The following is a 16,230-nucleotide window of genomic DNA, read 5'->3' on the forward strand; positions in this document are numbered from 1 at the left end:
TCCAAGTCTCCGCAGTCGAAGTCCAAAGCTCTAGCAGCTATGCATCGTGGGCTCTCATTTTTCTTGAAATACTTCATTTCATGCCTCCCATTTCAAGGGAAAGAGATATAAGGGTTTCAGTTTCAGAGTTTCTTAGTCATTTGTATGTCTTGGGCCTTCTTCACGCACATATCCAGTGGTGGGAGAGTACTGCTATGGGAAACAATACTATTCTGTGGGATTGTGCGTACAAATAAAGAGACCACCGGGGCAGGGCCAGTCAGAGTTTGAATTTGTAGCAGGCACAGTTACAATCATCTTGAGGTCTCATTCAACCTTCTACTTGTATAAGTTTCTGAGTATTTAAACTTTCATTTGTGTAATAACAGCAAACAACAGACATTTTTAGAAAATGAAACATCATAACAACATAACATTCAATTTATATACCGCCCTTCAGGACAACTTAATACCCACTCAGAGCGGTTTACAAAGTGTGTTGTTGTTATCCCCACAACAAACACCCTGTGAGGTGGGTGGGGCTGAGACAGCTGTGCCTGACCCAAGGTCACCCAGCTGGCTTCAAGCGGAGGAGTGGGGAATCAAACCCGGTTCTCCAGATTAGAGTCCTGCTGCTCTTAACCACTACACCAAACTGGCTCTCGTGTGTCTTTTTGATTTTTACTGAAAAATTACACATGCATCAGACAACAGGGTTATTGGCCCTGCACATATTTCTTGTTTTGTGTTTGCAGCCCATTATATTAGTATGGATTATAGTAGTTTGATCACATCCCAACACGAAGATTTATTTGTTTCACAAATATTTTTAAAAAACAAGCAGTGTTGGAAGTTGTTCTGCATTTTGCAGTAGGTAGCATAGTGCAGAGGCTGGCCAGGTAGCAGCTTTTAACATATGCTCAAATGATTTTATTGGAAGGTGGACTCTATGGCATTAACTCCAGCTAGAGTGCCTCCCCTCCTCAAACCCCGCCCTCTCTAGGCTCTACTCCCCATTTCCTAACCAGGAGCTGGCAACCCTGTTTGCTCCCCAGAGTCATTGCTTGCATGTACCAGTTAAAATCCACTGAAGTTTGGTTTTGCGCTGCTGCCTATTGAAATCCACCGGATCAACCTACAGCTCCTGAAGTGGCAGTGCAAGAATGCATAAAGTATTTGTGAGCCAATATAGAACACTTGAGTACACTTGGTGTAGTGGTTAAAACAGCAGGACTCGAATCTGGAGAGCCAGGTTTGATTCCCCTCTCCTCCACTTGAAGCCAGCTGGGTGACCTTGGGTCAGTCACAGCTCTCTCAGAGCTCTCTCAGCCCCACCCACCTCACAGGGTGATTGTCATGAGGATAACAACAACACACTTTGTAAACTGTTCTGAGTGGGTGTTAAGTTGACCTGAAGGGCGGTATATAAATTGAATGTTGCTGTTATTATTATTATTGATTGAAGGAATTAGGTAGACACATGGACACATGAAGCTGCCTTATATTGAATCACACCGTTGAGCCATCAAGGTCAATATTGATGGTTGTTGTGGGTTTTCCAGGCTGTATTGCCGTGGTCTTGGCATTGTAGTTCCTGATGTTTCGCCAGCAGCTGTGGCTGGCATCTTCAGAGGTGTAGCACCAAAAGACAGAGATCTCTCAGTGTCACCAGTGTCACCAGGTCAATATTGTCTACTCAGACTGGCAATGGCTTTTGCAGGCTTTAGGCTGAGGTCTTTCACATTATCCCACCACCAGGGATTGAACCAGGGACCTTCTGCATGTAAGGAGGATGCTATCCCATGGAGCCATGTCCCCTCAAAATGGATTAGGCTGGAATATGAGATAAGGACACTCTGCTCCCCCAACCTCCTGTGTACACCCCAATAGGATCACCGAGGAAAGCCAACACTTTTAAGTTAGTAGATTTTTTTCCTCTCCAGCAAATGGCCAATAAGGGCAGGCTAGACCCAGGAAAGCAGCGCAAGAGCGTTAGCACTCAAAACATTTGCAATATGATTTAGAACAATTTTGAGCACTTAAAAGTGAACATTATGTCAAGGGTGCTGCTGACAGTTTGTGTTGTAAAAAGAGGAGTGATCAGGTATCGCCCATCAAAACCATTGCGACGTTTAATTACGCTTCCCGCAGTCATTTGCTCCATCTCTTTTTTATGAATGGAGATGAAATAGAAATGTCAGTGTGATGCTGTTTCCATGGCTACCATCAAACAGAAACCAAAACGAACTGAATGAAGACAGGGAAATCCCGGAATACACCATGTCATCCTCTTTAAAAAACAACTTTATTTTCATCTAATAAAAACTCATAAACAAAACAATGAAGCAAGAGTTACAAAAGATCTACAGACTATCAAATCCAGTTCACAGTACTCAGTCTAATTCTGTCATTAGTGCAAAGTTTCTTTATTGTTCTTTAATTGAATATATTAAAGATTTTAGCCATCTCAGCTAAAATTCTAGGATTTCCTTATCTATTCAAACAAAGCTGGAGAATCAGGAGAATATCAATACTTAGCAATTAATATCTTGCCTGTCCCTAACAAATTCCCATTTTATTTCTAATGGTGAGCACATACATACTTAGGTAATCAACTTAATAACCACTGTGACTGTATGACAGAATATTACACATATTTTGTTATAAATATATCCATTATAAATGCTTTAAGTCAATTAAATAAACAAGCTATTAAAATGTCTCTGCATTTTATGACCAATAGTTTTCCCCAATAGTTCAGACCCTGAAGGAACAAGGGGGGACGCCCCATCTCCCTTGCCAAAGTTTACGGCAATAGGTAATAATTAGCTGTTCTGGATATGAGATCCGAATCCAAAGAAGTGATGAGGTAAGAGCTCCATGAGACTTTCAGTTTCTGCCAACTTTCAGTAGCAACTATAGCAGGCATTGACTGTATGCTCCTTACATTGGGAACTAAGGACAGATTTCTAGTCTACCGGCAACCTAGTTCCTGGCAACCTTTCTCAGGTGGTACTTAGTGTGTACTGAGCCTGGAACTTAGAATGATTTCAGCCCCGAGTGATTTCAGCCAAAACACTGCTCTTTATTGCAAGCCAGGACAGACAACAGCAGACACTATACACTAGATGAGATTGACTTTATTCAAATAATGTTTCAGTTACAATCAATGAAAGAAAATGGCAAATACATACAAAACCCCATCCCAGTCATTGCAGGTGCATGTAAAAGTCCTTTGGATCAATCAAAACATTGTTCAGGCTGAAATATTGCAACATGCAGCCCAAGTCCTGTTGGGGTGAGTCTGTTTAGAGTCTCTAAGGAAATAGTCCAACTGGTTGGGCTCAGGGTAGAGCCCTGGCCTTCCTTTTGGGTGGCCAGCGGTGGGTGGACAGACTTCCTCACTACTTGCAGCCATCGGGCGTGGGTCCTGGCATCGGGGAGCTCCTCTCCGGTCTCAGGGGGTCCTCCTCGGGTGCTTGCAGTGAGGTCATTCGCATTTTCAGCCAGATTGCAGCTGGGTTCAGGGAAGCCAAGAGTGATGATGACACATACTACACAGACACCCAAGCTGAACAGAAGCCCTCAATATATACACAGAAACCCCGCCCCAAGAATAGCCAGTAACCAATAGGAACATGTACTTTACAATACCATCATTTGCATGAACTATATACAATGTATAAGACAGGCAGGCCACTGATTGGTCTTTATTGGAGAGGACCGATTGGCTGCTGCCCCCAGAAAGTACCCAATGAATGTGCAGACAAATGTAACCAATGATAGTCAAGTGCAGGCAAATGTAACCAATGAGAGTGCAGGCATTTGGAACCCTGGCATAACCTGAAGCTCAGTGTGTAACAGTAAATACATTCAATATAGCAATTACCTCAGGCCTTTTTTGGCCTAGCTCAGCCCAATACACAACAGTACTGGAGATACCTAGGCTGATAGTACTGGGGACTGCCATACAGAATGCTCCACATCAGGGCTGGCTCAGGACCTGGTGAATCCAAGGGTGAACATGACCCTGGTATCTCACAAAATGGGCTCCCCAGTTAAAATGGTCCTCCCACGAAGGCTTCTGGATCCCTCCGGATTCCAAAATGCCCTGGGGGATTTTGGAATTCCAAACTCAGGATATATTGAGGATGTGGCGGAAGCGTGGAATCCGAAGGTCCCTGAAGCTGTTAACAAGATTACTTCTTGCAGACCCCTTCCTCCGTTGCAGCAGAAACCAGCCCCATGCTTCACCACAGAGCTGGGTGACAAGGAGGACTGGAAGATGTCTGGAAACTGGAAAGACATTGGCGGAAAACTCATGCTGAATTTGATAGAGCCCATTGGAAAACTTATGAAGCGGCGGTGATAGCAGCAAAGAAATGTTATTTTTCTATAACCATTGCATCGGCTAAGTCACGCCCACCCCAATTGTTTAAGGCATCTTGGCATCTTTTGACCCCTAAATCTGAACCTTCCCTGATTCAAGAACAGAAAATTATTTGTGACACCTTTGCAAAGTTTTTTGCTGATAAAATACCTCAAATACGCTCTGGTTTGGATGGAACCTGCAAAATAGCTGAGCCAGAAGTAATGCTTAACATACTGCCTGGTCCATTTCTGAAATCATTTGACTGGTCATAGTGATGGATTTTGACAGACTTCTAGCATCTGTTAAGGCCGCTACTAGTACTCTGGATCTTTGCCCATCCTAGCTACTAAAATCTTGTAAAGACCACATAAAGGAGCCCTTGATGTCTATCATAAATCAATCACTAACTCAAGGCATCTTCCCTCAGCCTTTCAAAGAGGTGGTCATCTGCCCACTGCTTAAAAATCATCCTTAGACAAAAATGATATAGCCATTTACCACCCAGTCTCTAATCTACTCATTCTGGACAAAGTGGTTGAGAGAGAACAATAGCTGACCAACTCCAGGCCTTCTTGGACAACTCTGGTGCTTTGGACCCTTTTCAGTCTGGTTTTAGGCCAGGCTATGGGACAGAGATGGCTCTAGTGGCTCTAGTGGATGACCTCTGCCTGAATGTATACAAAGGCCAGGCTTCTTTGTCGCTCTGCCTGGATTTATCTGCAGCCTTTGGCACAGTAGATCATGCCATCTTGCTAAGACATTTGGAGGCAGAAGTAGGTATCAGGGGATGTGCCTTGGACTAGTTTAAATTGTTCCTCATGGGATGGACTCAAAAGGGTTGCTATTGGAGATCAGCTATCATCAGTGTGGGAATTATCTTGTGGGGTTCCACAATGCGCACTCTTAAAGGTAAAGGTCATTACTGACCCATGGGGGGACGTCGCATCACGACGTTTTCTTGGCAGACTTTTTATGGGGTGGTTTGCCATTGCCTTCCCCAGTCATCTACACTTTACCCCCAGGAAACTGGGTACTCATTTTACCGACCTCGGAAAGATGGAAGGCTGAGTCAACCATGAGCCAGCTGAGTCAATCTTAAGCCGGCTACCTGAACCTGGCTTCCGCCGGGATCGAACTCAGGTCGTGAGCAGAGCTTGGACTGCAGTACTGCAGCTTACCACTCTGCGCCACGGGGCTCCATGTTATTCAACCTCAATCTAAAGCCTTTAGGAGAACTCCTTTGTAGCTATGGAATTAGATGCCATTAATACGCAGATGATACCCAGCTCTGTATCTTGTTATCCAAATCCCCTGATGATGCAGTAGAGATACTGAGTTGCAGCTTGACAGCTGTTGTCAATTGGCTGAAAGCAGACAAATTGAAATTGAATCCAGACAAGACAGAAGTGACGCTGGTTGGAAAAGCAGAGATCTTGAAGGACATTGAGCTTCAGATCTTTGAAGGGGTTCAGTTGGCCCGGCTGACACAGTTAAGAGCCTAATGGTTATACGAGATCCAGAGCTGCTGCTAGAGAAGCAAGATAAGGCAGATGCAAAAAAGGTCTTCTCACAACGCAGACTAGCCTGGAAGATGGCCCCCTACCTTGACACGGCTGATCTGGCCACCTGGATTCATGGCACAGTAACATTGAGACTAGATTACTGTAATGTACTCTACATAGGCCTCCCCTCAAAGCTAACTTGGAGACTCCAGCTGGAGAAGAATGCTGCAGCTTGTTTACTCTCATCAGCTAGGCAGAGTAAGCATATCTCTCCTATTCTGCTGTCACTCCATTGGTTTTCCATCATTACCAAGCTTAATTCAAGGTTGTAACTGGCACGTTCAAAGCTCTTCATGGCCTTGGCCCCTCATATCTGTGAGACAGCCTCTCCCCCTGTCCTCCACCATGGCAGCTTTGTTTATCTGAGCAGGGCCTTCTGCAGATACTGCCCTACAGATGGGTAAAATCAACAGCTGCCAGCAAATGTGATTTCTCTGTGATGGCCCCCACCTTATGGAGTGGTTTGCCTGAGGAGGCCAGGAAAGCGCCCTCTCTTCTAGCTTTCCACAAACTGTGCAAAATAGCAAAGAGTCCAGTAGCACCTTTAAGACTAACCAACATTATTGTAGCATAAGCTTTCGAGAGCCACAGCTCTCTTTGTTAGATGCAAAACTGAACTGTGCAAAACTGAACTATTCACAAGGCTTTCTTACACAAGTAATAGGGCTATGCTGTAAGGCAGCGGTGGGCAATTGTTTTGGCTCGGGGGCCACTTTGTGGGAGCGGAGGTTAGCGGAGGGCCGCACCTTTTAAAATGATTGCATTCATTAGTTAACTTTGCATTTCAGAAAAGGTATAAATTGTATCATAAAAATCAATAAATATAAATTAAATAAAATAGTGGTAGTTTTATTCAATTTATTTATTGTGCTAATTTCATATCATCTATAGCTGCAAATCTCGATTCAAGGTAGATTTTTCTGACTGTCTTGGCGGGCCACAAAAAACTCTGTAGCGGGCTGCATGTGGCCCTCGGGCCGCAATTTGCCCACCCCTGCTGTAAGGAAATGGTTCAGAGAGATGCAGCAGACAGGGATAGGGACTGTAGACTATACTACTGTATACTGTCTGTTGCTATAAATATGCTCCAACTAGATAGTTCTATACTATTTAATATGTTGTCTCAATCTGCTTATGTTTTGTTTCAGCATTTTCAACTTTGTATCGGATTTCTGCTTGTTTTCACATTTCTGCTATCCTTACCCTATTGCGCAGTTTATTGAATGTTGATCATATTGACATATACTAGGCAATCTGTCTTGAGTCTCAGAAAGAAAGGCAGTTTATAAATAACATAAATAAAAAATAAATAATAATAAAATACAGAAAAGGTCACCCAGATGGCCAACGGGGTGGACACCTTCCTGTGATGAAAACATGGAGACCTTGAAGCTCTTAAGTTTAGAGAAAAGATGACCAGGGGAGGGTGTTATATGATGGTGATGCGCAAAATCACTTAAACTGGGATGGCTAACTTCTTTGACTAAGCACAGGAAGGCAGATCCTCTGCCTGTGAGGACACAACTCTTCCTCTAGGGTTCTCAAAACTGCCTCAGCAAATGTTGGAGATTTGGTGTGTACGTGTCTGGGTAGGGCAGCGTTTGCGGAGGATATGACGTAAGTTCTGGGTGACTCTCTCAGCTCCCTCTCCTAATCTCTATGGTCTTTAATATAGCAACTACGGAAATTCCTAGAGCGACACTGTGTGGAGCCCATGTATTCCCCTGCTCTTCAATTCCTCAGGAAGGGGAAATGGGGGGCAAGGAGTAATTCCCCCACCATGAGTGTATAAATGAGAGCACTACTTCCCTCCCCCCATACAAATTGGAAAGGTGTGACAGCATCTGAAAACATTACAATCTCGCCTAACAAGGAAGGCTAGCTACGGTGGAAAGTGCAGTCAAGTTTTAGCCAACTTACAGCGACCCCTGTTGGGGTTTTCAGGGCATGGAGACTAACAGAGGTGGTTTGCCATTGTCTGCCTCTGCAGCCCTGGTCTTCCCATCCAATGACTAACAAAGGCTGACCTCGCTTAGCTTCTGAGATCTGACAAGATCAGACTAGCCTGGGCTATCCGGGTCAGGGCATGGTTAGCTACAGCTCTGTAACAGAACTTCATATTTTCATTCTTAAATTAATTAAGACTGATTAAAACCCCCAAAAGATCTCAGACTATGTAGAGGTGTACTGTGATAAAGAAGCCATACTGGTTCTTGGAAAATATATTTTGGAAAATATACACATTGCCAGTGGCTGGAATATGTTTCTACAGGTGCTTTGGAAGAAAGAAAAACAAAGCGGGAGGTAATAGACTAGCCCTGCTATTAACAACACCAGAGATTATATTTCAGAAGTCACTAGATAACAGAATCAACCAAAGTCTCCTAATTAACTTAAATAGCACTCAGTGATGAAATCTAAATGAGAAACAGGCTTTCCTTCTTAGGAAAACTTAACATTTTTTTGGCAGCATTGGGGTGGGGTTGACATTTTTAAAAACTTATGAAATATTTTCTCTAATGATTAAAACACATTGAAAGGCAAGGTTTTAAAACAGATACAATTTTAGCTGCCCTGTAGACCCTTGCAGTGCTATGTAGGATAGTATCTCCTGGCATACTGTAGTAATTTACAGCTTTGTTCTTCCTTGTTTAGACTCCTTCATTATCTGCAGGATAAGGAAGAAAACGGCATAAGGTTGGATAAGATAAGACCAAGGATTTTATCCAATGTCCCGTTTTCCACCTGAGGCCTAAGCACAGGAGTGGGTGGAGAACATATATACTCTACCAGGGAGGATACTACAAACCCATTGCCCTGGTATGGTCTATGATATTTTACAAATAAAATATATACACTTTTCATAGCTCTAGAGACTGTATGGATGGCATGGAATCAGGAAGGATACCACGCAGCAGACCAGCTCTTACTAGGGCTGGTAAGTTTTCTTACCCTCCCAGCAGGGTGGGACTCAGGAATATTATCATTGGCTAGCTTTTTAAAGACTGAGAACTCCAAAGAATTATAACAGCTCTTTGGCTCTGGTGGGAAAACAACATCACTCTAGAGCTATTACACCCAATCAAAAATGCCAACTTTGGGAAAATTTACACTAGGATACCTCTGTGCCCTCTCTGAAGTCAAGAGAGATCCAGGACACCCCCAATTTGTGAGGTCTTTCAACATAATATAAATCAGGGCTTTTTTTCTGGGAAAAGAGGTGGTGGAACTCAGTGGGTTGCCCTCGGAGAAAATGGTCACATTGCTGGTGGCCCCGCCCCCTGATCTCCAGACAGAGGGGAGTTTGGATTGCCCTATGCGCTGCTCAGCGGCTCAGAGGGCAATCTAGACCCCCCTGTCTGGAGATCAGGGGGCGGGGCCACCAGCCATGTGACCATTTTCAAGAGGTTCCGGAACTCCGTTCCACCGTGTTCCCGCTGAAAAAAAGCCCTGATATAAATAAAAATTGATGATACATGAAAACAAAATAACTATGTAAGTAGCTTTGGGTCCAAAAGGAAAATTTTGCACTATTAAAAATCCACATTGAGAAAAAACATTGGGGAATAAATGCATGCAGAAAATTCAAAGAGAAACCTTGAAGACACCACATTGAAATCTGAACATGCAGAATTCAGAAGAGAACCTGAAGAGGTATGCAGCCAGAACCAATTAATATTGTGCAGTGCAGAAAAGGCTAGGGTTGTGAGGAGGTGAAATCAGAGGGCAGGAGAACTAAGGATGTTGCCCTAAGCTTCTTGAAGAAACAATAGCACTAAAAAAAAAATTGATAGATAGTTCTGTGTTGCCAGTCTGCTGGGTATCCTACCAAAATGATCCAACCTGTAGGCCAGAAAAAGAGCTAACCTCGGTGTGACATAGGGTTGCCAGCCTCCAGGTAGTGGCTGGAGAACTCCCGGAATTACAACAGGTCTCTAGGCCACAGAGATCAGTTCACCTGGAGAAAATGGCTACTTGTGGGGTGGGCTGTATGGAATTATCCCATGCCAAGGTCCTTTCCCTCCCCAAACCCCACTTTCTCCAGCTTTCTCCAGGTTTCACCGCCCTGATCTCCAGGAATTTCTCAACTTGGAGCTGGCAACCCTAGTGTGACAGCTAGGTGTGGCTTGTGCAATGAAGAATGGCACTTCATAGAATTGTAGACTCATAGAGTTGGACGGGACCTCCAGGGTCATCTAGTACAAACCCCTGCACAATGCAGGAAATGCACAACTACACCCCCTCCCACAGCCCCAGGTAGGGATGCCATTCCCCCACTGAGGGCAGGGGATCCTTCACTTCCACCTTCCGTCCTCCACCTCTACTTGCCTGGGCAGTGGGGGAGGAAAGGTGTGGGAAAGCCACCCTGGATGTGCTCCTGGGGCAGCACAGTGATATCACCTCCGGGACTGATGTCATCACACCACCCCTGAGAGCGCTCCTGTGCTTCTCAGTGGGCCAATTTTGGCTCCAAACAGGCCAAAACAGCCCTCTGAGAAGCACATGTGAAAACCCATGCCCGTGCAATGATGTCACTTCCTGGAAGGAGCACCCAGGAACAATGAGGTCAGCAGGAGGGTCGGGGGGCGTGGCATCCCTACCCCCAGCTTTCATTTGGTTATGCATTTAAAATGGACTGGGTGTGGATGAACAAAAACACAAGCTCAGCTGAGACAAAACTGAAGTGACGTGGTGGGTATAGGCTTAGTTGACTGGAAGGGGACAGTCCTGTCTTAAATGAGGTCACGTTCTCCTTGAAAGACCCTGTGAGGTAGGTTATGCTGAGGGGCAGTGACTGGCCCAAAGTACCCAGTCAGTTTCATGGCAAGTAGGGATTTGAATCTGGGCCAGTCCTAGTCTAATACTCTAACCATTACACTATACCATGTTGACCAATAGACCTCCTCCAGTGGAAAGCTGAGGAAATCCTGCCTAGGGCTTCATCTTGCGGGGAGACCAGCATGGCTGCCACTCGCAGCAGGGCCTTCTCTGTAGCTGCCCTACAGCTTTGGCCTGCATTGGGCTGAGAGGGTAGATTGGTCTGATTTTTTTATATTTGCTTTGCTGAGAAGTTAAACTGGTTCTCTTGCTTTTTACTAAACCTTGGATTGCAGTAACAGTTGCCAGCTCCAGGTTCGGAAATTCCTGGAGATGTGGGGGGTAGAGCCTGGAGAGAGCGAGGTTTGAGGAGGGAGGTTCTCAGCGGGATATAATGCCATAGAGTCCATCTTCCAAAGTAGCCATTTTCTCCAGGGGAATTGATCTCTGTTGCCCAGAGATCATTCCAGGAGATCTCCAGCTACCGCCTAGAGGTTGGCAACCCTATAGCTTTTAAGTCAACTTTGGGATGAAACCCTGTTCTGTTGTTGTATGGTCATATTTTTAACGTTTAAAGCATTTTTTGTTGTTGCTTTCTTTCCTTTTTTTATCATGATTTGGCAGGCACAGTTTTGAATTTTTTGAAAACAAGCCAATAAATCCTGTAAATCAGTTTTTAAAAAAGGAATTAACAGAATGTTTGTTCAAGTGTGGATGTTTTTGCCATCACTTATTTTTAAAATGCACCCCCATGTCTTCCTGAAAAATGATGGGGGTGAGGTATATACAACATATACAACACAACAACATTCCCCAGTCCTACCTTCCTCTCAGGTTTGGTAGAAAAGTGATTTGGGGATAAATGAGAAATATTTTACAATATAATATTAAAACCTTAAAAATATAAAACAATTAAAATATAAAACAATAAAAACATAATATTAAAACATTAAAATTAAAGTTTAAAACATAATATTAAAACAAATTAAGTTTAAACAAATTAAGTTTTAAACATTAAAACATTAAAAGTATAATATTAAAACATTAAGTTTAAAACATAATATTAAAACATAAAAAGTATAATATTAAAACATTAAAAATTAAGTTTAAAACATATTAAAACATAAAAAGTATAATATTAAAACATTAAACATTAAGTTTAAAACAATTTTAAAACATAAAAAGTATAATATTAAAACATTAAAAATTAAGTTTAAAGCTTTATTATGCCCCCTGCTATTGAGGGCATAACGTGTTTTTGAATTGGTTTTGAATGGATTTTTGTAACTATGGTTTTAATGTTTATTATTTTATCAAATTGTTTTTACATTGTTATTACCTACCTTGGGTCCTATGATGTGTGAGAGAAAGGCAGATATACAAATATTTTAAACCATTTTTTAAAAAAAATATTAGCATAATTTCACAAACTATATTTTAAAATTCCCTTCAGAAAAGATTTTCTCCTTGTCTTATTACCCATCTTTAGCCTTTAGTATAGGACAGGATGTAGTAGTAGTAGTAGTAATAGTAATAGTAGTAATAGATGATATTATTGTTGTCATTTATTCAGAAATGGAATCGTATTTATATAAGCTGTGTCCAGATGTCACACAGAATGCCAGAACTATTTTAATAGCCATTGAAATGTGGCCAATTCATGGAATTTTAGAATAGAACAGAAATTACATTGTAATAATGTTCAAAATGTGAGGTTTTTAAAAAGAAGCTTGAATAAACTATTAAATAAAGGTTGTATATGTTTAAAACATTTCTAGCCCGCATGAAAAAATTATGCTTGGACATTATGGCAATAGAAAGTCACACAGAGTCTGGAGATTGTTTTACTTATACGTTGAATCACCAATCAAATTAATAATGTTAGTAAATTTTATGTATGCTAAATATGTTTCTAGACCTCAAGGTTTTTTTAAAAAGGTTCAGGCCATATTTTAAAGTATGATAAATGCTGACATTCTTTCTCTCCCTTGTACGTGTGATGATACAGAATTATGGAAATTAGTTTTTTTTTTAAGTAAGGTGTATGTAGTGAGAAGGTATAGGAAATGGAAGATGGAAAAGACATGGCTTTCTTCTTCAAGTGTATATGGGAAATATTTTACTAGTAGTGACTCATGCTGAGAAACATTTTGTTCTTATCTCAAATAAGCAATCATATTAGTAACATTCATAAATGTTTCTAGCCCTCAAGGTTGGGAAAAGTATGTACTTTTGGGCCACTGTTTAAATTATCACAGCAGATGGCAATAGTCTCAGTTATAACATATCCATTCTGAAATCTTACTAATTGTTTGATTGCATAGTCGTTAACAAGAACTAATTAGTTCACTCAGATTTTATACCTATATATTGAGGATGCATTGGAAATGGAGGGCAAAGGACAGTGCCTCCTTTTTCAAGTACGCTTGGGCAACATTTAATAGATAATCACACAGTGAAACAGATCTGGCCTAATTTGGAATAAGCAATCAAATTAATAACAGTGTTACTAAAATGTTTCTAGCCCTCAAGGTTGGGATAAAAAACGATTATGTTTTATCTGGGCCATAAAAGGAACCCCGTTTTATTTTGTTGCTACAAACTAAGATTTGGGGGGGGGGAAAGGTTAAAAAAATGTTTTATCTCTCTCTTCTGCAAACAACTTTTTAATTTTGTATGATTCTTATGCTGGCAGAGCTTTGCACAACAAGCCAGTTCACAGGGCTTTTAAAAAACCCCCTCCGAGGCATGCATGTACTGAAAAGGCTGCCTTGGAAATGGAGGACGGAAAAAGACCCGGCCTTCCTCCTCCTCCGAGGCCTGCTTTTGCCAAGTCTCCTGCCTCTGCAGCAAGATTCCCTCATTGTGCATGGAAAAGGGGGCGGGATTTATTTTTGTGGCAGCGCTTTTGCACACAGACACACACGCACAAAAGGGACTTCAGTTTGTGTTTTTCCCCTCTCTTAGGCATTGGGGATTTAAAAACAGGCAGATCTTCTGCTTACATCGGCCTAGGTTTGCATTGCCCCCTTTCCATGCTCGTCCCCTGCGAGTGCACGGAGCTGCGGAGGCCTTTGCAAGCCTGCCCTGCCCCCCCCCCCCGCACAGCCATCTTTCCCCCTCCTCATTGACTGGCCCTAAGAAAGAGGCCAGCGTAGCTCTTTTTTTTACTCTTGCTCCCGACCGCGGCGGTTTCTGGGAGTCGTAGTTTCTCGCCTCCCTTTCGGACGCTTGTCCAGAGCGTCTGGAACCTCGGGAAGGGAACTCCATCGCCCGGCATCCCGAGCGGCAGCCGAGCATGCGCACCGAGGCAAAAAAGGAGAAAGCTCTCGTCTCGCTCAGCGGGTCCCCCCTCCCTCTCCGGTTCTGGGTTCAGGGTGAGCCGTTGAGCGGAGGGCCCGCGCGCCGCCCCGAGACTTGAGGGAGGGGGAAGGCCCAAAAACGGGAGAGGGGGAAAGTCACCCTTGGAGAATAAGACGGATAAGAGTTTGTGAGCCAAGCCGAGGCCGGGCCGGCGCTGCCTCGTGGGCGGTAGAAGTGGAGGGACGGCTCTCCTCCCCCCTCACGGAAAGCGCGACGCCGAAGCGAGGAGTGAGTGGGGGAGGGGGAGGAGCTCGTGAGGGGAATGGGGGAGGGGGATCCAGACCCATTTCTGGGGGGGGGGGGAGAAAAGGGTCATTGTGCCCTTTCTGAGGAAAAAATGACGGGGGGGGGGGGAGAGCAGGAGAGCGGCTACATTTTATTTCTATTTTTTTATTTTATTTATTATTATTATTCAGGTTGATTTGTTTTCTTGCGCCCTTTCCTCAGTTGAGGCGCGCGGGGGTGTGTGTTTAAGAGGACTTCTTCAGTCGGTATTCCTGGAAAAAAAAGGGGAGGGGGGTTTAGCAGAGGCTTTGGATGAATTAATAATCCCCATAATCTAGACGGAGCCTCAGCCTCTTTCTCACCCCCACTGGTTGGTTCATGTAGAGAAAGGAATGTAAACATTTCTGTAAAAATGTTAATTTCGGGGTTAACCCCCGCTCCCCCTATTGCAAATTTCCTGATTTGAGGACTTTTAAAAAGCTGATTTAGAGTTGAAGCTCTGCACGGCATGTTGTTCTGGTTATTAATATAAGCAGAGCGCCTGTCTTCCCTTTTAGGAAAAGCATATAAAGAAGTCCCCCCCCCCCCAATTCCCCCCAAAATTAATGGAAATGGTGCATCTGTGGGGAGGAAGAAATGATCATCCGTGTAACGCTTTTCCTTATTTATTTTTGTTCTAACTACTATCATTATTGGTAATATTATTGCTGTTAATTTTCCTTCCTCTTCACATTGACATACTTCACCCCCTAATTTGGGAAAGGAAGGAGAGGACTACTTTATTCAATTTTTTTCATTTGGATGGGGTTTGATCTTTTTTATTTCCACTACAAAGTTTATTTTTCATCTGCCCATGGGGATGAAAGATGATTAGATGACCCCCCTTGCGTTTTGTGTCTGTCTAGTTGATTTTACTAAATTGTCCTATTCTGGTCAGTTACAGTTTTTATTATCTGTCTCCCTACCTATCAGTGTGCCCCAGTTAAAGTCACCCCCCCCCCCCCCAGTTATTGCCTTCAAATGAAAGTCTGTTTCTGAAAGGGGCGAAGATAAAATCCTTTTTCTTCCTCCTGTGGTCTCCATCTTCCACTGTCTTTTTTGTGGCTCAGTTCTTTTATGTTTGCGATTTCAAAATTTGTATGGTTTTTAAATTTCTAAAGGAATTTTAATGCAATCTGTTGATCTGATGAATGCCATGCTCTGTTTTTCTAATTTCAGTAAATCTTCCCTCCCCTTTTCTTCTTCCTGCAGTGGGATTGGATGGCAAACGTCTTCTATTTTGTCCCTTCCTCTCCTTTATAGAGATGGGGTATATAAGTAATTTCTCTGGTAGTTCCTGATTCTATTTAGATTGTGAACCATTATTTGCAGTTGTAAACTACCTTCAGTGCATTGGTAGAAAGGTGGTGCATTAAATATGGTCAATACATAAATAGAAGCATGTTTACTCAGAAGTAAGTCCCGTTGTGTTCATCTGGACTTATTCCCAAGTGAGCAGTTGAATCAGAAGCTTAGTCTGTTACCTATCTTCTTCCCACCCCCAGATGTAATAAGGAATGTAAATACACTTTTTTTCTCTTCTCCAAAATGATATGAGTTTAAAACAATTAATTCTTTTCTCACCACCATCAACACTGCTGCACACTTCGGCATACAGGGAGGATTCCCCCCCCCCCACTCTTCTCCCATGCCAATAAAAGGGATCAAGGTTAATCTTTTGTAATTTCATTGTTTTGTTTTGGAAAATCTCTGCACCCCTTACTGTTCAATGGTATTTCCTGAAAGTTTCTATTCACCTTGTTGGTGGGAAGACATAGATTACATGTTCATGTGTACTTCCAGGTGACTTTCTACCTCCCCACCTTAATTTCCATTTTGGAAGTTGTATTCTCCCCCCCCCCCCCCAATACT

General features: G+C 42.9%; 1 protein-coding gene across 9 annotated transcripts in view; it reads left to right on the forward strand.

Annotated features, from left to right (window-relative positions):
• The first annotated feature begins 14,059 nt into the window (after positions 1 to 14,059).
• The window catches only part of GTF2I (general transcription factor IIi), a 73,272-nt gene continuing 71,101 nt past the window's right edge, over positions 14,060 to 16,230 (forward strand). For all 9 annotated transcript variants that reach the window (XM_055001146.1, XM_055001150.1, XM_055001149.1 and 6 more), the window contains exon 1: positions 14,060 to 14,322. The gene's annotated coding sequence lies outside the window, so the exon portion shown is untranslated. The remainder of the gene's footprint in view (positions 14,323 to 16,230) is intronic.

This window comes from Eublepharis macularius, chromosome 17 (assembly GCF_028583425.1).
Source record: "Eublepharis macularius isolate TG4126 chromosome 17, MPM_Emac_v1.0, whole genome shotgun sequence".
Taxonomy (NCBI): domain Eukaryota; kingdom Metazoa; phylum Chordata; class Lepidosauria; order Squamata; family Eublepharidae; genus Eublepharis; species Eublepharis macularius.